At 38.7% G+C, this 26,058-nt stretch overlaps 1 pseudogene; it reads right to left on the bottom strand.

Annotated features, from left to right (window-relative positions):
* Positions 1-23,044: 23,044 nt before the first annotated feature.
* The window catches only part of LOC148024657 (cytochrome P450 CYP72A616-like), a 78,557-nt pseudogene continuing 75,543 nt past the window's right edge, over positions 23,045-26,058 (bottom strand).

The following is a 26,058-nucleotide window of genomic DNA, read 5'->3' as shown; positions in this document are numbered from 1 at the left end:
TCCAAGGCAGATTTTTCACTTTATGTGAGAAAAACAGAGAAAGGTATTATGCTACTTGTCATTTATGTTGATGATTTGATTATCACAGGTGATAGTGATGAAGATATCCTTCATGTGAAAATGCTATTGAAGCAGAAGTTTGAGATGAAGGATTTGGGAGAGCTGCATTATTTATTGGGCATTGAGGTGGTTAGATCACCAAGTGGGATATGGCTCTTGCAGAGGAAGTATGGATTGGACATGCTGTCCAAATATGGGATGACAGGCTGTAAGCCTATTTTAGTTCCTTTGGAGCAAAATGTGAAGCTGAGCGCAGATGCAGGTGAGCTTCTGGAAGACCCTACTATGTACAGACGCATAGTAGGAAGTTTGATTTATATGACTATTACCAGGCCAGATTTGAGCTATGATGTTGGATTGGTAAGTCAGTTTATGCAGCTTCAAGGAAACGGCATTTAGATGTGGCTAGATGCATACTCAGGTATGTGAAGTCCACATTGCAGTATGGACTACTTTATGAGACTGGGGTTCAGATACAGTTGTATGGATACACTGATGCTAATTGGGCTGGTAGTACTTCTGATAGACGATCTACCAGTGGATATGTGTTCTCTTTTGGGAGTGTTGCAGTCACTTGGAGTAGCAAGAAACAGCCTACAGTTGCCTTGTCGAGCACAGAGGCTGAGTACAGGGGTGCAGCAATGGCTGCATGTGAGGTAGCTTGGTTGCATAAGCTACTTTATGATATGCATCAGCCTACAGATGGGCCATTTGTCATTTATTGTGACAACATGAGTAGTATGCACTTGGCAAATAACCCAATCTATGATGCTAGAACAAAGCACATTGAGGTGCATTATCACTATGTGCGAGAGAGAGTTTTACTAGGTCTTATTGATCTAGTTTACGTCAGCATAGAGCTAATTGGATATCTAGCCCATCTCTTCACCAAAATACATGCGAAGTAGGGAGATTTGAAGATAGAAAATTCTTCTCCAAGCCTGTAATCTCAGTTTGGGTGGATACATTGAAGCTCTGAATTGGCTATTATGGGGAAGGGAGAGTGATCAAGGAGCAGAAGAGAAATTGGAATCAAATCTATGTCAGGAATTGGGATTGAGCTCGAGGGGGAGTGTTGAGATATCGAGCTCCACTCGTGATATGCCAGGGTGACCGTTGTGCATTTATGTCACCGACATGTCAGTTTTGCAGATGCGGTTGGTACACTGCCCATGAATAATAGCTACATGACAGCTATCCTTATCTACTCTAGTTCGTGGCTCAGTTAGTATGCCACCTTAGTTAGTTGAGTTTGGTTTAAGACCCATATATAGGGTTCTTCTATTTCTTTGTATTAGAGTTATTTTGGCTTACACAACTAAGAGAAGAGGAAAACTGTTTTCAGCCTCCACCCTTGTGTGTATTCCCCCATTGTGCAAGCAAGAAAGCTACAAGTGAGACTCCTTCCTTCTCTCCCACAACCTTGACATTTGGATCATTAGAGCTCAAGATATTTGAGTTTTTTTACTGTTGTACATCTAGGACATGACATCACCTATGGCTAACAATAAAAGAAAGGGCCCCATTATGGACACCATCATTAAAGGTTTAAGTGACTATCAGCTCGATAGAGAGTGTGAAGCTTCAAAAGAGGATATTTACCATGAGAACCATAATAATGAGGAGCTACAACACCTGTTGGCATGAAATAATCAAGTGAATGGGGTTAGCACTACTCATGTCTCTACTAATTCTAATAGTTTTCAACAACTCTCCAATGACATAAAGGACATGAAGCCAAGCATTGACAAGCTTGTGGCTCTCTTTAGTGATAGGATATTACCTGCATCAATTCCAAATGCTCCAAGTCCTCCCATTGTTGAAGAATAGCCAAAGATCACAACTCCTAAGGTTGTTGGACATTATGAAGTTTGATGGCTCAAGAGCTCAGGCCTCTCATTTTCAGCCTCAATTTCAGCCCCTTAATCAACCCAAGACCTACACTAGCCCTCATGGATAGGATTTGGAAGATAAGACTCATTCTAACTCAAGGCTGGATGATGATACACATGGATGCCATCCTTTTTACAAGTCTTTTAATGGATAGCCATCTACTATCCCTAAATCTACACATGAAGAGAAAGCTGAATAACAAAGGTCTTATCATGGTCAAGCAAGTGGAGGTAATAATTCTCATGGGTAGCACCCTTATAATGGACATGGTCATGTAATTTCAGTTCCAAATTCTTATGGATAGCAACATCATGTCAACGATAATCATGTATATAATTAGCCCTCTAAACAAGGCCCTCATTCAAATCAATTTTGGCCTCATCAAATGAGTAGACAGCAACCACCAATGAATGCCACAACAAATATACACTCTCCAATGTATAGACATCAAGTCTATGGACATCCTCATGTTGTTGGCAACTCTTTCTTTTCACCACAAGGACAATTTAATCAGCCAAATGGGTTTGCAAATATTCATGGACAGCAACAACCATATGTTCATGGAAAATGGAGTAACGATGTTCAAAGGCAAAATTCTTTTGGTCCAAACTTTTATGGACATCAACACAATAATGGCCAATCTCGTCAATATGAGCAGGAATACAAGCTGAAAATAACCATTTCTAATTTCAAGAGTGAAAATCCATCCCCTACCAAATTAGAAGAATGGTTTGACAAGCTTGAGATATATTTTTCTTTTTATCCTAGATCGGAGAATGCCAAGGTTAAATTTGCAGCCCTACATTTGGAGAGATATGCACACACTTGGTGGCTGTACATGTCAAGGATTGGTAATGAATTCTTAACATGGGATGCATTAAAGAGGGCAATGATCAAAGTTTTCGTGTCTTCTATTGAAAAAGAGAAGTTAGAGAAGAAGTGGTATGCTCTTGAGAAAAGATAATTATCGGTTAGAGATTATTCTAACCAATTCCTTAACCTCTCCATGTATGTGGATGGAGTATCCAACAATGCCAAGCTGAATAAGTATATATTTGGACTTGAATCTTCTCTATCTTCAGAAGTGGAAACTATGAAACCATCCTGTTTACAAGCTACCATAAAATTGGCTAAAAGGTATGGTAAAAAATACAAGAGTTTTCAACAAAGAACATGGCAACATTTTCAGCAACCAAACTAGTCCACTAGAACAACTTCAAATTATGGGAAAACAAAGACTAAATTTCAATAAGCAGAGAAGCCAACAAATACATACTGCAAGATTCCTACATTTCCTTCTGTTTATGGATCAAAATAGGGTAGTAATTTCAAATTTAATGCTGAAAATAGATTAGATGGAAAGAGGACTAAAATAGGTGGCAAAAACTCAGCTCTTATGGTGCAAGGAAAGCATGTGTCTAATGATAAGATGAAGGACTTATATGCAAAAGGCCTATGCTTCAAATGTGGGGAGAAATGGTCTCCAACCACAAGACAAAATGCAAAGCCAAGAATGTCAAAGTGAGCATGATCTTTGAAGAGGAATTGGATGTTGAGACAAATGAAAGCAATCTATCTAATCTTGAGTGCTTACCTACTCTTGAGGAGACACATGACCATGATGATGATTGCCATGAATAATTTTATGACCCTATGGATGGTTTTCCATTCGACCCGGGTGGTTACTACATGGATGATCCTTGGAAAAATTTGGATTAATTGAAGCTATGTTCTATCTCCCGTGATGCATGGAATGGTTCCAAAGGGGACAATACATTACGCTTTAAAGGCTACATTAATGGAAGAATTGCTCATATTCTTATCGACATCATGAGTACACATAGCTTTGTTAGTACACGGTCTCTTGATGGGCTAAAGTTTTACACTCAAGAAATGTCTTCATCACTACGAATTCAAGTGGAAAATGGAGCTTATGAGAGCAGTAATCAGATTTATTCAATGTTTTCATCACTTTATCATCATCTTGTACCACTTCAATGAGTCTTATTGCCTTGGAGATGGGCCCCATTGTTGTTATACTTAGCTGCAATTGGTTAAAACGTATTGGAAAGTTTACCATGGATTTGAATAGGCTGCAAATGGAATTTCAATGGCATGGACAACAAGTTACTCTTCAAGGGATTGAGAAGAAGAAGCTAGAGATGATCGGCTCCAAGAAGATTAAGAGAGAGATCAATGCAAAGGCATGTGTGTTTTCCCTTCTCTTGTCAAAGATTGATGAGGATCAGCCCTCTTTAAATCAACCCTCTACTCCCTCAAAATATATGGATCCTTGTCTTTGCAAATTGTTGGAAGAGTATGATGATTTATTTCAGCTACCTTCCTCTCTTCCTCCAAAGCGTGAAGTGGATCACCCCAACAACTTGCCTCGAAATACCAAGCCTATCAATAAGCCTCCATATCACCTTTCAAAGGTGGAAAGAGAAGAAGGTGAATGCCAAGTAAATGAGCTACTTGTAATGGATCTTACATAACCAAGTCAATCTCCCTTTGCTTCTCCCATTCTCTTAGTCAAGAAGAAGGATGGTTCATTCCGCATGTGCATAGATTATCAAGACTTGAACAAGGCCTCTATCAAAAATAGGTATACAATATCAAGGATTGATGATCTCTTGGATGAATTGAAGGATGCCAAGGTCTTTTCAAAGATTGATTTGTGATTGGGATACCACCAAATATGCGTGAAGGAGGGGGATGAATACAAGGCTTCATTTAGGAACCAAGAGGGGATTGTATCATTTTATGGTTATGACCTTTGGTCTTTCAAATGCTCCAGCCACATTCCAACCTTTAATGAAAAAAATACTATAGCCACTTTTGTTCAAGACAGTTTTGGTGTTCTTTGACGACATATTGATATATAGTAAGGACAAAGAAGAGCATTTATAGCATGTTAGAGAAGTTTTTGACATATTGAGTCATAAGTTGTTTGCTAAAGCAACCAAATTTACATTCATGGCCAAAGAAATAGAATGCTTGGGACATATTGTTGGAGAAAATGGCATCAAGGTTGACCCGAAAAAGGTCTAATGTGTGAAGGATTGGCCTACTCCAACAAATACTACTTCATTGAGGGGTTTTCTTGGTTTTTCTTCTTTCTATATCGAAGATTTATCAAGAATTATGCTCATGTGGTTGCACCATTGATAGATAGGTTAAAGAAAGGAGCTTTCTTTTTGGATGAAATAGCTAGCCAACAAAAGCTTCAATGAGCTGAAGTAACTCCTCATTTTAGCACCTCTATTGGTTTGTCCTGACTTTTCTAAGGTCTTTGTATGATCTATGCGATGCTAATGGGAGAGGATTGGGGGCTGTTTTAGCCCAAGAACATGGTGTCATTGCATATGAGAGCAAGAAATTTGATGAAAAAGAGAGGAAAATGCATGTATATGAGCAAGAGATGCTAGCTATACTACATGCAATCAAAAGATGGCATCATTACCTCTATGGAAGTCATTTTAAAGTGAAAAGTGACCATAGGGTGTTGAAGTACTTCCTCTCTCAGCCCAACTTGTCTGTGAAGCAAAGAAGATGGTTGGAAACTCTTCAATCATATGATTTTGAGATAGCATACATGGTTGGAAAAGACAATGTAATGGCAGATGCACTATCTAGGATGTGGGCATGTAATGTATCTATCATCTCCATTATATATAAAGATTGGATAAATGACATACAAGAGGAATACATGATGGAGAAGCATGCTGCCACAATAATGAAAAATTTATAGCAAGGGGTAAATAAAGAATATCCAAACTTCAAATGGCATAATGGACTTGTATGGTACAATGGGGAAGGTCTACTTGATCCCTCAAAGCAACGTTAGGATGAAAGTCCTTCAAGAAATGCATTATTTGCCCTTGGATGGTCATCTTGGTCTCTTTAAGATTTTTGACAAAGTGCACAAGAGTTTTTATTGGAAAGGCCTATGGCGGGATGTAAAGAAGTATGTCTCTCATTGCTTGGAATTTCAACAAAATAAAATTTTTTATTTATTACCAGCCGGTCTTCTTAATCCCTTGCCTATCCTACAAGGAAAATGGACCGACATTTCAATGGACTTCATTACATGCCTCCCTCTCACAAGGCACGATTGGAATAGCATTTTTTTGTGGTGGATAGACTTACCAAATCAGCCCATTTTATTCCAACTAAGACACAATTTTCAGCAAAGCAAGTAGTCGACCAATTCATGGAAGGAGTGTTCAAGCTACATGGTATGCCCTTGAGGATTGTGTTGGATAGAGACACTAGATTCATGGGAAATTTTTGGAAGGTTTTTTTTACTTCCATGGGCACTATTATTGCTCCAAGTACCGCTTACCACCCTCAAACTGATGGTCAACAAACCAAAAGGGTTAATCGATGGGTGGAAGTATACTTAAGATATTTTTGCCATGACACGCAATCATCTTGCGATAATAGGCTGCACCTTGCTAAATTTTGTTACAACAACACATATTGTATGAGCATTGGGATGGCTCCTTTTGAAGCACTCTATGGATACAAGGTTCAAATTCCTTTAGCCATGTTTCATGAAGACATGAATTCACAAGCAAAGGATGAGTCAGAAAGAATGGAGATGCTTATAAAGCAATGTAAAGAAAACATACGAAAGGCACAAGATTTCATGAAGTCCTATGCTAATGATAGAAGGAGGCACATGGAGTTTGATGTTGGAGATTGGGTCGTCTTGAAGGTGCCCAAGTCTCATTATGCATCCCTTAAAGGGTGGAAATAACAAGTTGGCTCACAGATTTTATGGCCCATATTTGGTATTGGAAAAGATTGGAAATCTTGCATATAATCTCCAATTTCCTTCAACTACTTGCATACATAATTTTTGTCATGTATCACAATTGAAGAAGTATATTGGGTAGGATGTACAAGTTATTGAAGAGCTTTCACCACTTGATGAAGACAGGCTGATTGTCTATGAACGTGAGAAGATGATTGGAAAGTGTGAAAAGGTTCTTAGGAACCAAACTCTCACAGAATTTTTGATGAAATGGAAGGGGCTACCTATGGAAGAGTCCATTAGGAAACCCTCTTCTTATTTGGACATTTTTCCATGGCTTTTGCAACATGAATGATGATAGTCTGTGTAGGGACAACTTGCTATTTTAAAATACTATTATTATTTAAATTTCCTTAGTGACATCAAAAATTCATTTTGAGGGTATGGGATGATGTCTCAGGTTGTGTACTTCATCTTTACACGTCAAACACTGAATTTGGACACTCCAGTCAAAAGTTATGACAATTTTACTGATGCATCCATGTTTGGACAGCAAGTAGTCGATTCACTATTTCATGTTCATTGTGATGTTTCTTCACACAAAGTGCTTTCACATGCTTATGGATCTTCATCAACATAATTTTCTTCATTAACAACTTGACTTTTACCTCATTATCTTCAATTTTGAGGACAAAATATATCTAGGAGGGAATGATTTGTAATGAAGCAAATTATCAACATGAGAGTTGAAGCCTATTCCAAATATAAATCTTGTAAATACATGAGCCAAGAGAGATGAGGGCTTTAGGGTTTAGTATAAAAAGGCAAGAAGTACTAATGTAGCATAATTCTTTGGCACTATCACTAATTTTCCAAATCTTCTTGTCTTTCATCTTGTACTTGGTTTGCAACTCATGACTACATTGTGCTATGGTAATAGAAGATGTTCCATGGCATGGCCATGCTTGGATCTCAGTTTTGGTATATTTCTTGTTATGTGTAGCTTAGAATGCTTTGATTTCATGTTCATTTCCATTGTTAGATTAGACTTTCTTAACAGAAGTGCCAAAAACGGACCCCTATAACATGCTCAACCACACCCTATGTTAGCATGGACTTCGCTATATGGAGAGATATAATGACATGGTAGCCAACCACCACTAAATGCTCTTTATGATAGATTAATCAATCAAAAAAATCGCCCTCTCTAGCTCTTAGACTCAACAAATGTTAGAGCATCTCACCACCCTTGTTTCCTAGTTAGCCACTACTTCAATGCAAGAGAAGGAAAATGAATCCAAGCTTGAAGCATGATGGCCTCCCCATTGGAGCAAGTATGTGGGAGCTTATCGCTCGACCACCAAGACCCATAGACTGCTTATCATTTTAAGAATTTCAAACCAAGTGCAATGGCTACCTTTCACATAGTTGTGCGCACTCTTACATCTATGAGTATAATGAGCTTTCTTCCATGCCTGATATTGAGTTGCCTCCTTCCTCAGGCTCTCCGATAGCTCCACAGTCCAATGTATAAGCTCAAGAAAGCTCAATTCTCAAGTTCTAAGCTCCAAGCTCCATCACCACATGCGAGAGAAGGGAAGATAAAAGAAGAGAAGAAGAAGAAGAAGAGATGAGAAGATGGAGAGATTCTTCACCACAGTCCCTCACCCTCACACACTCACTCCCTCATAATCCCTCTCTCAAGCACAAGCACAACCAAGAGCAAGAAGAAGAAGAGGGAGCTTCCACTCACCTACAGTTTAGACATGTCTCCCTAAGTTACACCCACAAAACCTCCCCTTATACATGAGCTGGGTCTTCAAGTGTGGGACAACACTAGGGCCAACTCCCTCACCCACACTTGAGGACCGAGTTCATGTACAAGGGAAGGTGTTGTGGGTGTGACTTAGGGAGGCAAGTCTAAATGTAGGCAAGTGGAAACTCCCTAGGTTTATCCTGCCCTTGATGTATCCAAAGTATGTGAAGTGGGGGAAGGTGCTAGGGTATTTTCCCTACGTGCAATGCTTGTGACGCTCGTGGAGTACAAATGGTTGATTTCATTGTGGTGTTTCTTTTATTTCCACTTCTTTCCTTCTTGTCCTTCTCCTTTTTCGTTTCTTTTCTTTCATCTTTTTTTTCTCTCTTTTTTTCTTCTTCTTTTTTGGAATTATCAAGGGAGCACATTAAGAAACGTCCCATTAATGAGTAGAGGCTAGGTTTTCCAACTAGAGGAGGCTAAGGAAGAGAAGAAGGACGCGGCTGTAGAACTAGAGGCCGAAAGAGAAGTTGTCACAGCTCTAAGGCTAGAGACAACATGTCAAGCTGTGGAGTATCAGAAAGAAATTCAAATCCCGAAAGAGAAAATCGATGCCAAAGAAAAGGAGACACAAGAGAATGAAGATCACCTAAGGCAAAGGCTAGAGGATGAGGCCCAAGACCTAGTGTGGCAAAGTAGTGGGGCCACAAGTTGCTCATCCAAAAATACGCTAAGCTCCAACAATGAATGGCATGGGTGAAAGTTATGTATGAAGAACTACGGGAGAGCAAGCGAGAAGAAGACCTGGCAAGGAAGGCTTGAGAGAGAGATAGGAGTTGTGTCAAAGGAGAAGAAAGAGGTCATAGAAGAAGCAACCAGGAGTCTATAGAACAACCTACCAAACGCCCAATAGGAAGTGGACGGACTAATGGCCATGGCCATGATCGACAAAAAAATGCACATGGCAGAGCTAGAAAGTCACACACAAACAACTAAAGATCTATAAAAAAGGCTCGCAGAGTCCCACCAACAGTTCTCCGTGGATGATCAAGGTAGAAGAATAGCTAAAGAGAAAGTGAACCGTCAGGACAAAGAGAAGACCCAAATGCTGAAAGTGTGGGATGAGCATCTGACAAAATAACATACTTTTCTTGTTTCAAAGCATTATCACCATCCTTTAGAAATAGGATACCCTGCATAAGATCTTTCCATCAAAGATCAAAAACGTTGCCATCAAATTTCCAAATCATGAAAAGATTCTATGTTAGAAGTGGATTGTAATGTGCCCAATTGACCAACCATATTTTTAGTTATCCATCAAGAAACGAATCTAACTGTCGTTGCCCAGCACTTCCATGGAATGTTTCGGGGCTTGTTGCCCAGGGTTTCTTGAGTCTGCCTCACAACCGAACTTTCGGGGCCCACTAGGATCAACTTGAAATCTGGATTCCTAGGGGTCAAGGCTTTGACAATATTCTAGCGTCGATAGATCTTGGACTTCCTACTTTACGCAGAGATACCCAAACTAAAGCAAATCCATGCCACACTTGATTCAAAGAGAATGGGAAACAAGAGGGATGTGCTACTCAACCTCTCTGGCCATAAGGCATAGTCCCATTCCGGTCCCCTAAAATAGCATGAATCGGAGTTCTAACCTAACACCTACTAAGGGTCAAACATCAATAAAACTTTTGAGAAGCCTCCTAGTTCTCTGGGACCACTCTGCCATAGGACATCGGACGTGTTGGGGTTCTAGCCCCACCCTCTTTCCTTGATAGCTTTAGTTTTCTAATTAGATCCTATCACATTTATGTGTGACATTCAAAATCAGCTTCCCTAATTAGGCCTTTTTGGGAATAGAGTTTATCCCACCTACGCAAAATTATTTTCATTAATTAATCCAATTAAGAATCAAGCACAATCAAGGCATTTAGCCCTAATATCATTGTCCAAGAAAAACATTCCTTTATTCCCTGGCATGGCAATTTGTCATCGTAGATCCCCGCCATGATTTTACCATCAATCACAAGCACTTGGAGTAATCATCCAAACCACAATCCAACAATCAGTTGAATGTATGAGCATTTAGGAAGTTGTTCGATCAACCAACAAAAACCAATTGTACTTTGGAACCAAACAATACAAGAATAGATGCAATAATAATTCCATTGCATATTCACTCTACCCCTTGGGATCAAAGAGCGATTCTATGCAAAATTTACTTAACACTTGTATGCACAATTTTTAATGACATTCTTCTTTTGATTATGCCATTCAAAAATCCCTCACTGATTCTTTCGTGTAATTTCTCTATCAACGAATAAGCCATATGCAACTAAATGCAATTAACTTCCCTTGATACATACACTTTGCAAGCTCCAACTTTTGAATATGTGTGATGAAATTTATCATTTTCGATGACCTATACTCGTGCATCATAGTATGGGGCCTAACATATCTCATATAAGAATCAAAGCAAGCATCTATCAATTTGGAAATACATTACTTACGACTGGTACTGCAGTTGGATTAACAATGATGCCTTCGCTTGAAGCTTCGTTGTTGGTTGTAGGATTGTCATCCACACGCGATATTCTTTGCTTGGGAGCCATTGTTCGAAAATAGATTCGAAAGATAAGGAAGGAATGGATTTTGAGATGGAAGAGAGTAAGAGAATATGGCTTAGTCAAACACCGGGATAGGGGGAATTGAGCTAACTCTCTCCATTACAGCCTCTCGGGGTAACTCCTCTCTCTCTCTCTCTCTCTCTCTCTCTCTCTCTCTCTCTCTCTCTCTCTCTCTCTCTCTCTCTCTCTCTCTCTCTCTCTCTCTCTCTCTCTCTCTCTCTCTCTCTCTCTCTCTCTCTCTCTCTCTCTCAGCCTCTTGGGGTTTCCTTGTGCTTGCTTATGCCTTCCATGCCTCATATTTATAGATAAACAAGAGAGAAGGGTTGTGGCTGAGAGGAAGAGCTCTTTGTGGAGGGGATCTTGGAAAAACCAATGTTCTGATGCTCAAATAATAAATCTAATTGTTCCATTGGCTCCAAAAGGGGGGTAAAATTCCAAGACACTTGCTTAGAAATATTTTATATCACTCCTTTTTCTCCCTATTTGAAGTGTTGTCTATTGCCTGCAAACTACAATCGCGGCGCAAGTGATTTCACCAATCTCTTTTTTTTCCTTTTTATAAAATCTCCAAAAAATAGCTAAAATATCACTTGTCTTTTTTTAAATATGACATCGAGTTCTATAAATCTCCATATCTTTTTAGAATAATATTTAAAATATCTAAAATATGCTAGTTTTTTTCCAAAAATCTAATATTTTTGGATCATCCATACTATACACATTAATACTAGTGATTAATATGGCTCATGACTCTCCTTCACGTTGTATTTCCGTGAAGGGTGGCTACGGTCCTTGTCAATCCAAGAAAAATATCACATGATGACTCTCGTTTTTTTTAAATATATATTTCTAATAAAATAAAAACTTTACTTATTAACGTTAGTTATTTTTTACTTTAGTTAGTTTTTAGTTAGTAATCTTACTAACTTATTAATTGACCAACTAACTTCTAATTGCATGGAAATATTACATCCTCCTCCCCTTAGAGAAATCGAGATATCCTCATATCGAGAGAAACTGGGGGTTTCATTTTGGAACCTGTGGGGTAAGACCCATCACGCATTCATTGTGACACTCTAACCACTCATAAGCATGCGGTCTTTTAAAATAAGAATTTATTGAATTTGATATATCCAAGTATGGATTACAAGAGAAGAGTTTATTGTAGTTACATCTCATGGATATCTTCTAGGTTTTTTTCCTAAGTATCTGGTATATTCTGGATCATTGGGGCATGTATAATTTCATTCCTTGTAAGTTCAAGTTCTCTTTGAGTCCTATTGGGACAATTGAGGTGGTTATATCCAATGTTGTGGCACTCAGAGCATCGGTATTTAGGGTGCTTTGGACATTCCCTTTTGAAATGACCTAACTCCTTGCAATAGAAACAACGCAGATTCTTGGTTGACTTTGGCAAGATTCTCTTCTTTAGACCAAATTGTGCTAGGATCCTTTCAATAGACTGAAGTGGTACTTTATCGCAGAAACTTTGTTTCTGGATTGTCCTCTTTTTAAATCTGGATTGAGGTCCATGGTCAATCGGATTTGCTTGTAATATTAAAGAATACTCCCAAACTTCAACATTCTGGCAAGACCCAATCTATATTAGTTGAGAAGAACACTTATGGAAATTTCATTGCAAGTTATAACTACCATTGGTAGCTAGAGTATCTCTAATCATTTGCAAGTTCTAGGCCCCCAAATAGATGCAACTCATATTGCTCGAGTAAACTATAGTTACAAGAGTAAGATTTATTCCATTTAGGATATATATGCGAACCATACATTAATCAATCACATATCATTACAAAGTTTTGCACTAATACCAAATGTAACGTGCCCGCCTATCTACTGCTAACAAGCCACATTTTTAGCGGTCCATCAAGAAATGAATTTAAGTGTCAGTTTTTCTCGGCACTCCTGTGGAATGTTCCAGGGTTTGTCACCCAAGGTTTCCCAAGTCCACCTTGCAACGGAACGTTCGTGGCCCAACCCACTAGGATCCACCTGAAATCTAGAGTCCTAGGGGTCAAGGTCTCTTGACAATATTCTAGCATTGGGTCTTGGACTTCCTACTTTATGCAGAGATACCCAAACCGAAGGAGATCCATGTTGCACTTGGTTCAAAGAGAATGGGAAACAAGATGGATACATTGCTCAACCTCTCTACCCATAGGACATAGTCCCCTTTTGATCCCTTAAAATGGCATGAATCGGGGTTCTAACCTAACACCTACTAATGGTCGGATGTTGATAAACTTTATGAGAAGCCTCCCATTTCTCTGGAACCACCCTGCTCTAGGACGGACCCGTCAATGTTCCGCACACCCACTTCCCTTGATAGCTTTACTTTTCTCATTAGGTCCTATCACATTTATGTGTGACATTCAAAATTAGCTTTCTTCATTAGGCCTTATTGGGAACAAGGTTCATTTACGTAATTTATGGCACACAAACATGAATACTGAATAAGCAATCCTTTGACAAACAAGTTCAAACCAATTCCTTAACTTATCTTCACGTTAATATTTGTTTCCTCTCCATATAGGAGAACTTATGTATCCCTTCCATCCAACAGAAGTACCCGGTCTAGATCACATGGCACCATAATTTCCATCCATTATCTAGAAAAGGATCTTCCAATGCCTCCAGACGTTGGACTCACAGTAGTCTACAACTCCGTTCCGGACTAGGCAAGGGGTGTCCAAAGCTCCATTGACCCCAAGCGACCTAAGAGTGAAACAAAACTTCCATGGTTAGCCTTTTCACCACTTGACCTTCGACCCGTGAATAGAGAAGTGCCCTCTCGGGTTGAAATAGGGCGTGACCTTGAACATGATCCATGTGCACAAAAAACCCTTCCTTAAGTAATCCAATTAAGAATCAAGTAAAATCAAGGCATTCAACCCTAATATCATTGTCCAAGAACAACATTCCTTTATTTCCCATGGCAATTTGTCATCTTAGAACCCCGCCATGAATTTACCATTAATCACAAGCACTTGGAGTAATCATCCAAACCACAATCCAACAATCAGTTGAATGTCCAAGCATTTAGGGAGTCGATCAACCAACAAAAACCAATTGTATTTTTCCCAAACAATACAAGAATAGATGCGATAACAGTTCCATCGCATATTTGCTCTCCCCCTTGGGATCAAAGAGCGATTCTATGCAAAATTTACTTAACACTTGTATACACAATTTTTAATGTCATTATTTTTTTAATTATGCTATTCATAACCCTTGACCGATTCTTCCTTGTAATTGCTCTATCAATGAATAAGCCATATGCAACTAGGTACAATTAACTTTCCTTGATACATGCACTTTGCAAGCTCCATTTTTCAAATATGTGAGATGAAATTCATTCTTTTTTATGACCTATACTCGTGCATCATAGTATGGGGCCTAGCATATCCCATATGAGAATCAAAGCAAGCATCTATCAATTTGTAAATACACTACTTACGACCAGTACCGCAGTTGGATTGACAATGATGCCTTCACTCGAAGCTTCATTGCTAGTTGTAGGATTTCCATTTGCACACAACATTCTTCATTGTTGGCGGCCATTGTCTGCAAGTATATTCAAGAGCTAAGGAAGGAATGGATTTTGAGATGAAAGAGAATAAGAGAAGATGGCTTAGGGGGAATTGAGCTAACTCTCTCCCTTGCATCCTCTCGAGGTAACTCCTCTCTCTCTCTCTCTCTCTCTCTCTCTCTCTCTCTGTGGGTCTCCTTGTGCTTGCTTATACCTCCCATGCCTCATGTTTATAGCTAAACAAAAGACGAAGGGTTGTGGCGGCTGAGAGGAAGAGCTCTTTGTGGAGGGGATCTTCGAAAACTCAATGATTTGATGCTCAAATCATAAATCTAATGGTTCCATTGGCTCCAAAAGGGGGGGTAAAACTCTAAGACACTTTCTTGGAAATCTTTCAAATCACTCCTTTTTCTCCCTGTTTGAAGTGTTGCCTACTTCCTGCAAACTACAATCGCAGCACGTGTGATTTTACCAATCTCTTTTTTTTTCTTTGTATAAAATCTCCAAAACTAGCTAAAACAGCACTTGTATTTTTTTTAATATGATATCAAGCTCTAGAAATCTCCATATCTTTTTAGGATAATATTTAAAATATCTAAAATATACTAGTTTTTGCCCAAAAATCTAATCTTTTTGGACCGTCCATACTATACACATTGATACTAGTGATTAATATGGCTCATAACTCTCGTTCACATTGTACTTTCGTGAAGGGTGACTACAGTCCTTGTCAATCCAAGAAAAATATCGGATTACGTGTCACGTGCCTACCTAACAATTCCCTGGCAGCACATTTTAGTGGTCCATCAGAGAACTATCCTAGGTAGCTTCACCTAACACTCGTGAGAATGCACAGAGTCTATCGTTTAGGTTTCTCAGAGTCCACCCCGTAAATGAAAGGTACCGGCCATCCCCACAAGGATCAACCTATAAGCTCAGGGTCCTAGTTTGACAACTTAGGTCTTGATGCATCAGCTAGCTCCATCAGAGTTGTCCTAAAAGGGCTTCTTCTCCAACTAGAGCGATCGTAGTTACCCTTGGTTCATGGAGTGGAATGCTTTTTTACAGCAACTAATTAGGATTTAGGTAACCTTAACGAAGTTCTAGTACAGCCACTGCACCTTTTCCCTAAGATAATTACTGATCAAGGTTTTAAGATCTGATCTTATGTAAGTCAACGCTCAGCTTTACCTAATTTTTCCTTATTAACGTTTTATTCAATCTCTTGAGAGAAGCTCCTAGCTTACCGGAACCACCCATCCATAGGATGAATCCGTCAAGGATCTCACCCACCTGCGTCCCACAAATGGTTTTCTTTAGTTTTCTAATTACATATCACATTAAGTTATGACATATGAAAGCAACTTCACTAATTAACCGGTTATCATAGGTTGCTTTTCGTAATTTTACGACAGGACACAAAGATAGAGAAAAATAATATTTTGGCAAATCATATTTATTTATTATTTTGCAAAGTTATTTACAATGCTTTTCGCCTTCTACCTATGCAGAAGATAAAACCTCCATTCATCAGAAAATACCTTACGTCTGTGTAGAAGAAAACAAACTCTCCAAGATTTCTGTCCCTTCACTAGTACCGAGGACTCCAGGATCCCATCCTGATTCGTGTGAGGGTCAAGCAGTTCCTAGGAGCGATCAAGAGATTTACGGCTAGAGCCCCCTAGCACTCCTCCCTCCTCTTGCCTAATGGATTTCTCACTGAGCGACCTCTCACCGTCGGGGCCGGTCCAAAGCTCCTTGCGGTAGTACAAAACAACCTCCCTTGGAGCAAGGTTCCACGTCTAGCCGTGGGGAGGCATAGCGCAACCTTTTCTCTTATTGTTCTGATTATATATTTACAATCAGATCTAACTACTGCAAGTACAATTAATTTTTCATGTGCAGCCATTAATGCATGCAAAAATCAAAAATAAATAAAAAATAGCAAAGTGTTTTTAGCATGGAAAGCAGCCCCACCCAAATCTAGGGTTTCTCTTTTAAGGTTCCACCTTAATCTTAGGGTTTCACTTCCTACTTGCAACTTTTTTTCAGGATCCGCAAGTTATTTTGCGAATGTGAAGTGTATTTTATCCTTATGAAAAATTTGGTATTTATTTCCTAAAAGATAATATAGGCATTTATACCTATGGCAGGTAGTTTATGCACTGCCCTGCCCTAACCCGTGCTTAGTAGGATTTCAAATGCTTTTCCAAGTCTGTTTAGAGTTTAGAATTTGTGTCGATAAATTCTTATCAATGTCCAATAAGTCTTACAGACTTCCAATATTTATTTAATTTCAGGATACTGATAGTTTCAAGATTTTTGAGTATTTCATTATTGTTTTTGCTTTAACATTCTTGATATTTTGGGCTAGGTTTTCTTGCTCACTCATATGTGGCTCAACTCATGATATTGACGATATTACTAATATAACCATTAATATTAACATTGCATGTGTTTTCAGCAAGAAAATAATTTTTTTTAAATTCTACTCATATTCTATGGTTTAATCGACGATGTCCAACCATTTGTCAAACTTTCAACATTCTCTAGAAATATCAATTTTCATTTAGCTATGTCCTAAGTGCAATACTGATTGTTTTTCTAAAAACTTTATTCTAAGCAATGTAAAAATCATAAGTGTAATTTTTCTTTCATCTTTCAAACATCTAATTATATTACTACACACCTAGTTTATGCGCGTCTAGTATATATTTTCTTATACAATTTTCTATTGATTTAATGCATTTATTATTTCATGATATTATCTAAATTATTTTCTATAAATTAATTATAAAACCCATATGTGTCTATTTATCATTAGAAAATTAAAATAGAGATAGTCACTTTCAGGGAAAATTTATAAAATATTTTCTTTCCTAACACCGTTTAGGCATATAATACATTTCCAAGTGAAAGATTCTTTTCACTGAATAGTTAATTATTATATTACTTAGGCTATTTTCTTAAGAGACAATTTATATGCATTTTCTTTAAAATGCATTTATAATCATTTAAAGCCAAATATAGCAATAAGATTATTAAAAAATATTTTTTTTCAAACCGACGAGATGTTACCTCTATCAAGTTTGTAGTAATGGGGGTTTTGCCAATTCCTACCACGTCATTTTTTCCAATGGCTGCATTTCTTGCTTCTCTTGCTTCAAATGGGCTTCTTGAATTTTTGCGACCTCGTCGAGCCATGGATGTCAGGTGAAATTAACGTGGTAGTTCAAGGAGAGTTGGTGGTCGTCCAAAAAAATTTTGCAAGTATTTTGCTTAGTGATATGGCTATATGGAAGAAAGGCATAATAGGGGATAGAGAAAATGGAAATGTAGACATATACAATGAACTTTTAATCATTTCCTATATAGGAAAAAAAAAAGGCATTCCCTATCAATTCCCTAGCTAAAAATACACATAAGTAGGGAAAGTAAATAATAGGAAAAATGGAATATTCCCTAGTTAGAGAAACTAGGGAATTGCATAGCAAATTTCCTATATAGGAAAATTTTCCTACCTAGGAAGTTCCCTAGTTAGGGAAACTAGGGAATCACATAGGAAATTTCCTACATAGGGAAATTTTCCTACCTATGAAAATTTCCTATGCAATTTCCTAGTTTCTCTAAAGTCTAGGGAATGTTCCATTTTTCCTATTATTTACTTTCCCTACTTATGTACATTTTTAACTAGGGAATTGATAAGAAATGCCGTGGATCAAGAGAGCAATCTATCTATAACTACTAAATAAATTGTCACCACTCGAAGCATAATAAGCATAACAATACTCGGATATAAACCTAGTGAACACCAATAAGGCCTACAATTCTGAGATGTTGTAATCACACTAAAGCTTTAAACATTGACAAACATCACAGCATTTACCACTAGCAACATGAGACACCTACTTGTAACCAGAACCTTTTAAAATTGTAGACTTGCAAGCAAGTACTGAATGATGTATTGATTCTAGTGAGCTTAAAGAAAGAGCATAAAAATTTGACTATTAGTACTAATCACCATTTAAAGAATGATATAACATACATTAGAAGGTTCATCTCTAGCAACATGAGACACCTAATTGTAGCCAAAGATTGTGAAATTTGTACACCACCAAAGTGAGTACTAAACGATGTATTTATTCTAGTGAGATCAAATAAAGAGCATAAAAATTTGACTATTAGTACTAACTGAGAGGTCCAATATCACTATTTAAAATTGATGATATACATAACTGTGATTGATAGAATTTGAGATGATTGAGACCTATTAGACAAACTTCCAACAATTTTATTTATCATTACAATTATAGATTAAGATGCTCATGCCTTGAGATGAATATGAAACCTAATCATAATAAACATGTAATCTCCAATTCTAATTTCTAATTATTAAAAGCTAGGACCAATTTAGAGTTTTAGTCATACTGATATGCATCATACATCTTCTCCATGACAACATCAAATATCTAATTGTAACCATCAACTCTTAAGAAACGTAGGCCCCACAAGTCTATGTACACTCTGACTTGTATCTATTCAGTTCTACTCATGTAGGAATATGTTTTCCTAGACTTCTAAACTACTTCTACGTGCTACAACTAGTTTTAAATTCAACACTAATATCCAAAGTGGATGAAAGGCAATTTGCAAACCAAGTCAATGGAAGTAGAACTTTCTCAATAGCAAGCTTGCATGCTTTGACTTTGCATCAGCACCATCACGATTCAAAGGTGGGCTTGAATGATAATTGTAGGCATCTCACATGAAGCATAGACTTTAAATTTTTTATGCATATACTAATGACTTTAGATCATGCAAATAATAGGTGATACAAAGTGCAATGCCTGATGCACTAGAAACTGATCATTACTAAATGCATTGCACACACAAACTATTTTTGTTGCAACTAATAGGACCTTATCTAGTTTTCATCTATCATGTTAAAGATGTCCATAAGAATAAGAAAGTCAGAAGCAAGACAGAGAAATATGGGCACATACCTATTGAGCATCTGTTGATATACATTCCTCCCCTTATTTGCAAGCATGTCCTTCAAGGCTCATTTGAATGTGGAAAGGCTACAAGAAAATGCGATAGGCCAAAGCTTGTTTGAATGAAAATCCTATAATAGGACTTCCATTCAAAGTCTTCCATAACCTATATAGAAAGGAGGTTAAGCTTTGTTAATAGTCCCAATTAGGAAATTTGCTTCAAATTCCCAACAAATGCAACATAAAATGATATATAAGCAAGGGGAGTACAAAATGCAAACAGTCCATTGATATATTGTTACTAGTACTCCTTAGTATATCCCAATCTCTTATGATCTAGGTATACTTGCTTGAAAGGTCTTTTCTTGCAAGGCTTTAGTGCCTCCAGAGCTAGATGCTTCAAGCGTGAGCCCCCTTAACAATGAACAACACTCAGCCATTCTTCTACTTCCTACCAAGAGAGAGGAGTATTTAGCATGCAGACTATCAATTAGCTTTAGTTCACAAGAGTGTCCATGTGCACTGGTTGTGTCCACTGGGTGATCTGATAATGTAACTGTACCTAAATCAGCATTTCTACTACCTAGACATGTTGCAACCTCATCAAGGTATGTTGTTGTGAGGTTGTAGAGTAGCTTGGCCATGGTAATGCGAGATGAAATGTCATTGCTATGGGGCTTGAATATCTCTATTGCCAGCTTTGAGTACTAAGAAGCAAGTATAGACTCTTGGTATATGTCCAAATCTTGAGGAAGCGAAGGGAAACTCAATGTCATCAATGAGACCACACCCTGAATTGCTACTCAACTCTTTTAACTCTATGATTGCCAAAAAATTTAATGCAATCTTAATTTCCCCATCTAGCATTGTCTGAACCAAAGAATACCTCAGGTATCACCCATAGGACCAGCCTTGCATATAAGAGGTCAACTAATATTCCATTAAACTTAAACTTCAGCACAGGGACATGTGCATCTGGGACATGGTGAAGCTCTGTTACTTCTGGAATATCCATGAGCATGTCATGTAGCGTAACAAAGAAATCTTCCTGCTAGAAGACAAAATAGGCCAGTAAGATTATTAAGTCTTTTGTTAGACTACCACTTGTAACAGCATACATATATGTTGTTACCTCTCTAGAGGCATGCCGAGGAGCAATAAAAAGTATATCGATTTCTGCTTTTGGACCATGGACCTGAAAGCAAGTCTAATAGTCAACATCTACTTAACTTTCAGCCAGAGGATACAGAACTTCTCTCTAAACACACACACATAATAAATTAAATGTACATTAAGAAATACATTACATGTATTAAAAGGATTGCCTCAAACTACTTATACTAAGACTTTGATATACTCAAAATTAAATTGAGCCTAGTCAAAAGTCACAAGTCTATTCCATGTTTGCAATGTACATTTCAAATTTAGTTAATAACTCCAAAATCTTCCTTTCAAATTCAAAAAAGAATACTCCAAGAATGGCACAACATATAGTACTGCAAAGGGTGAATGGCCACTACCTAGGGGCATAATACTAATGGTGCCAAAAAGTGCAATTGTAGTCATGTCTTTGATGATCGATGCACAGTGCCTTGATATTCTGAGAGAGGAGTCTTCATGCATCACTACCATAATCTGCTCCTTGCCAATATCCATTAATCTTTGCAATGTCTTGAGGTTGACATTCAGGCCTAATTTGTCATACATTGTTATATATACATATTCCATGTTCCTTCCTAATATATATTTGAGAGAACCATGGATCCTACCCAATGCAATACTGAATTTCCAAAGTGAGAATACAAACATCTTTCACTGGTGAAGTCATTTTAGGTGCAACCTATTAAATTATTGTGATTTAGCCCCTCACTTAAGAAAGATAAAAAATACGATGCCCACAACTTCTCTCATTATGAACAAACCACACAAAATTCTTGCCATACTTAGCCAACCACCTGCCTTCAAGAGGTGCTCGATCTTACTTTCCTTCAAATGCCAATCCATCGCCATCTTCATTTTGCAAAAGACTTGTCAAATAAGTGATATGGCAATCGGTTTGGTCATTCACTAAATGCCAGTTATGCATTGAGTAGCCACTTGCCTGGTCAAAGTAAAAGCATGTAATTAGAAGACCAGACATTGCCAAAGTTGTGGAACAAGAGGAAGATGATGTTGATGAAGATGAACTACTTGAGCCAGCTGCAAAGAATGATGCAGTTGTGCTGGTCCCCAACAAATTTGCTATTAAAGGTCCTAATATTCAGTATGACAAGAGTGATTCTAATGATTATCATTGAGCAATGACATTTTGGCTCACTTTAACAATCTTCAAAGATTTTACACATGATCAATCTTATTCGAGAAGAAGGGAAACTATCAGAAAGCATTGGGTCATTTAAGGTGCACCAGTGTACTGGAGGTTCCCTATAAAAAGATAAGTAAATTTTCATGAGTTGGCTAAGGTAAAATGTATTGGTTGGTCATATAAACAACATTGGTAGTACATTGATGGTACATATCAACCATGGTGCTTGCAATAAAAATATCTCTTTCCAAATGCCTCTTAATGACTTCAGTATGTATGTCTATGCCTCCTTGAATATCTTTGAGCCTGGTACAAGCTTGGAGAATGGCAACAAATGTATGGCTAGTAAGTTGGATATGAGTACCATGCATGTCCTAGTAAGGGGGAAAGGCATGCTCAACATCTCCACACTTGATCTAGCCCCATATAAAGGAGGTCAAAGCACGTTTGTTTCAATATGCCAATTTGTCAAAGATATGTTGTGCATCACACCAGCTGCCAAATCTCCCAGTATGGAGATTAGGAAGTTGCCAAGAGCTATGTGGGTGTTCAACCAATGCTGCTGCATGTAAGAGACAAAGGATATTGCGTGAGCTAAGGTCGTCCTCTCTCTGCATTTCTGCAACACACAAGTATGAGGTTCTCTGCTACATCCAAATTCACAGTAGTCCCTTGCATCAGAAAAGATCAAGGGCTCATCCCCAAACATGTTTGCCAGAGAAGAGGCTATTCAATCTACCAACAAAGGAGATCAAGAAGCTACCAAGGACTATGTGGATGTCCAACAGATGTTGTCGCCTGTAAGAGACAAGGGACATTGAATGAGATGGGGCTATATCTACCACAGATGGATTTCCTGGTTCTATTTATGCTGATGGCGATTAACCGCAGTTGGTAAAAATGTGCTCAAATGGGCATATATATGCTTCAACTAATGATATCATGTAGAATCACATGGTGTACTGCCCTAAACACTTAGACTATGCACTCCAACCAACTCTACATTATCATTAGCTTGCCATTTACTTTTACAAAAGTTGGCACAGGGTCTCTTACCTTGAACCAGGGATGTAGATGGTGTGTGCTATTTTATCGACAAGAATATGTTATTCATGCTGCAACTCAAACACTTGCTTGCCTTCTGCAAAGTTGCTTCCAAATGTAGTGTGGGCAATGATATATGCAATTAGGTTTCGGAATTCATCAAATGCATCAATCTCATCCCTTTTTTCCACTTGACTCTCCCACTGCTCCATCATAGTACTAGTGCAAGCAGCCATAATTGAAGTCATAGCCTGCATACAACAAGATGGGCAACAAAAGTGTCATAAGAAGCATATAAGTTTGACCCTCAAAAAGTCCATTCAACCACAATATAAGTGGGGTCTAATATGGTGCCTACTTGGAATGCAGAACCGCGACACAACCTTGTACTTACAAGTGAAGAGAACTTGATAATTCATGCTTGGACATTTTGTAGAACCTACATAATAAGCTAGCATTAATGTGCATTCGAATGCAAGCACATGGTATTAAAAGATGGTATTAAAAGGCCACATGCAAGAAGTCTACCTTGAGCTTCTCGAGGAAAAATGTTGGAGTCAATATGCGGCGATGTTGTGCCCACTTCTCGCCTCTAAGTTCACGAGGCCATTGCCTATCAAGTCATTAGTATCAAGCCTTCTCCCTAGCTTGTGTAATACCCAAACTTGGTTGACAAAACTTCTTTGGCCTTCGGTAAGGAAGACTCGGGGCTATGGCGCAAACCATAATACAAAGGATTAACCTGCTCAACAAAAGCACAACACGAGATGGAAAAATGTGAAATACTTTCACTAGTACGGTGGGCAGCATCTTTGGTTCCACTTTTCTTGCCATTTACCCTCGATTTTTGTGATTTTTTGGTCATTTTTTGCAGTAAACAACAAGCAATTTTGAACTCTCTACTGTCTTCCAGCCTGCATTATGGTGAGTTCGTCCACTGTCTACTGTCTTCCAGCCTGCATTATGGTGAGTTCCTCCACTGATCATGCTATTTTCAACATCACTAAGCTTGATGGTACAAATTACTCTTATTGAAAGAGCCAAATTTGGCAGATGTTGGTGCAGAAATCGCAGATCAAACCTTTGAGGTTGAGCAGGTATCCACCTACAACTAGGCCAGATGAGGAATGGCTTGAGCTTGATGAGTTATGCAAGTCCACTATTGTATTATCTCTCACAGAACAGGTTCACTACAATGTATTTGAGGAAGAACAGAGTGCATGGCAGTTGTGGGATAAATCAAGAATCTCTATGATAAGAAGAGTCCAGGGAGTCAGATATATTGGCTGAAGAAGCTTATGGATTTGCGCATGAAGGAGAATATGACTATGTCTGCTCATTTGAGCCAGTTCTATGCTATACTCAAGAACTTGACTTCGCAGGACATCACTTTTGCAGAGGATGTCACTCCTCTTTTCTTGCTTGGTACTCTTAATGAGTCATGGGACGTATTCCACACTGCATTATGTGCCTCTACTGCTACCTTGAAATTATATGATGTTGAGAGTGCTCTTCTACAAGAAGAGGTTAACCGTAAGAATTTGGATGCCTCTCGTGTGTCGCATGCCTCTTTTCTTGCTTGGTACTCTTAATGAGTCATGGGACGTATTCCGCACTGCATTATGTGCCTCTATTGCTACCTTGAAATTATCTGATGTTGAGAGTGCTCTTCTACAGGAAGAGGTTAACCGTAAGAATTTGGATGCCTCTCGTGTGTCGCATGCTATGACAGTTAGAGGCAGAAATGATGGAGGTGAGTATGTTTCACGTGATTTTGAGCAATTATGTGATAAGAGGGGTATTAAGCATTAGTTGACCACCCCCTACACCCCCCCAAAACGGTTTGGCTAAGCGGATGAATTGAACCATCTAGGAGTGTGTATGCAGTATGCTTAGCTATGTAGGCCTACCACAGAGCTTTTGGGCTGAGGCAGTTAGTACAGCTATGCATGTCATAAACAAATCACCTTCTAGTGATTTGGATTTCCAGGTTGCAGAGGAGGTATGGACTGGAAAACCTCCCTCTTATGCGCATCTCCGTGTCTTTGGATGTGAGGCATTTTTCCATGTGCCCAAGGACAAGACAAGTAAGCTGGATCCTAAGACTGTCAAATGCATTTTCCTTGGTTACGGGGATGCAGGCGAGATGGGTTACCATCTCTAGGATCCATAGGTGCGGAAAGTCATCCGCAGTCATGATGTAGTCTTCCATGAAGACAAGATGCATAGGCAGCCTGAGAGAGTTATTGAGGTCCGCAAGGGTCATATTTTAGGAGGAGCCAAGAGCTCCCGCACAGCCAGTTGAACAGCCTACAACTGAGCAGATGCTCATGGTCAGGGTATTAGACAGGCAACTGGGCAGGCGGCAGCAAAGTCTGTCGTGAGACAGTCTACTAGAGACAGACGCCCACATGATAGATTTCAGCCCTCGATGCATTATGTCTTGGTTATAGATGTAGGAGAGCCTTTCACTTATGATGAGGCTATGCGCAGGGCTGACAGTCACTCCTGGGAGAGGGCTATGCAGTTTGAGATAGACTCCCTGCATAAGAATGACACTTGGGATTTGGTTTCCTTGCCTACGAGCAAGTGGGTATACAAGCTGAAAAGTACCTTTGGACACCCCAAGCTAGCATACAAGGCTAGATTGGTAGCAAAGGGTTTTAAGCATGAGCATGGTGTGGACTTTGATGAGGTCTTTTCTCCTATGGTTAAGATGACCACCCTGCGCTTAGCCTTGGCTTTGGTTGCTCAGCTTGACTTGGATTTATACCAGATGGATGTCAAGACAGCTTTCTTACATGGGGACTTGCATGATGAGATTTATATGGAGCAGCCTAAGGGCTTTGCAGAACCTGGCATGGAGCACCTAGTGTGCAAATTGAAGAAAAGTCTTTATGGCTTGAAGCAAGCACCTAGGGAGTGGTATCATAATTTTGATTTCTTTATGCAGTCATAGGGCTATAGCAGGAGTGCATGGATCCGTGTCTTTACACGAAGAAAGCCCGTGATGGTTCTTTATTGATTTTGGTACTCTATGTGGATGATATGCTAATAGCAGGGAAAGCTCATGATG

This window comes from Lygodium microphyllum, chromosome 15 (genome assembly GCF_053477565.2).
Source record: "Lygodium microphyllum isolate KBCC chromosome 15, Lygodium_microphyllum_v1.1.10, whole genome shotgun sequence".
Classification (NCBI taxonomy): Eukaryota; Viridiplantae; Streptophyta; class Polypodiopsida; order Schizaeales; family Lygodiaceae; genus Lygodium; species Lygodium microphyllum.
This window is presented reverse-complemented; position numbering and strand designations above follow the sequence as displayed.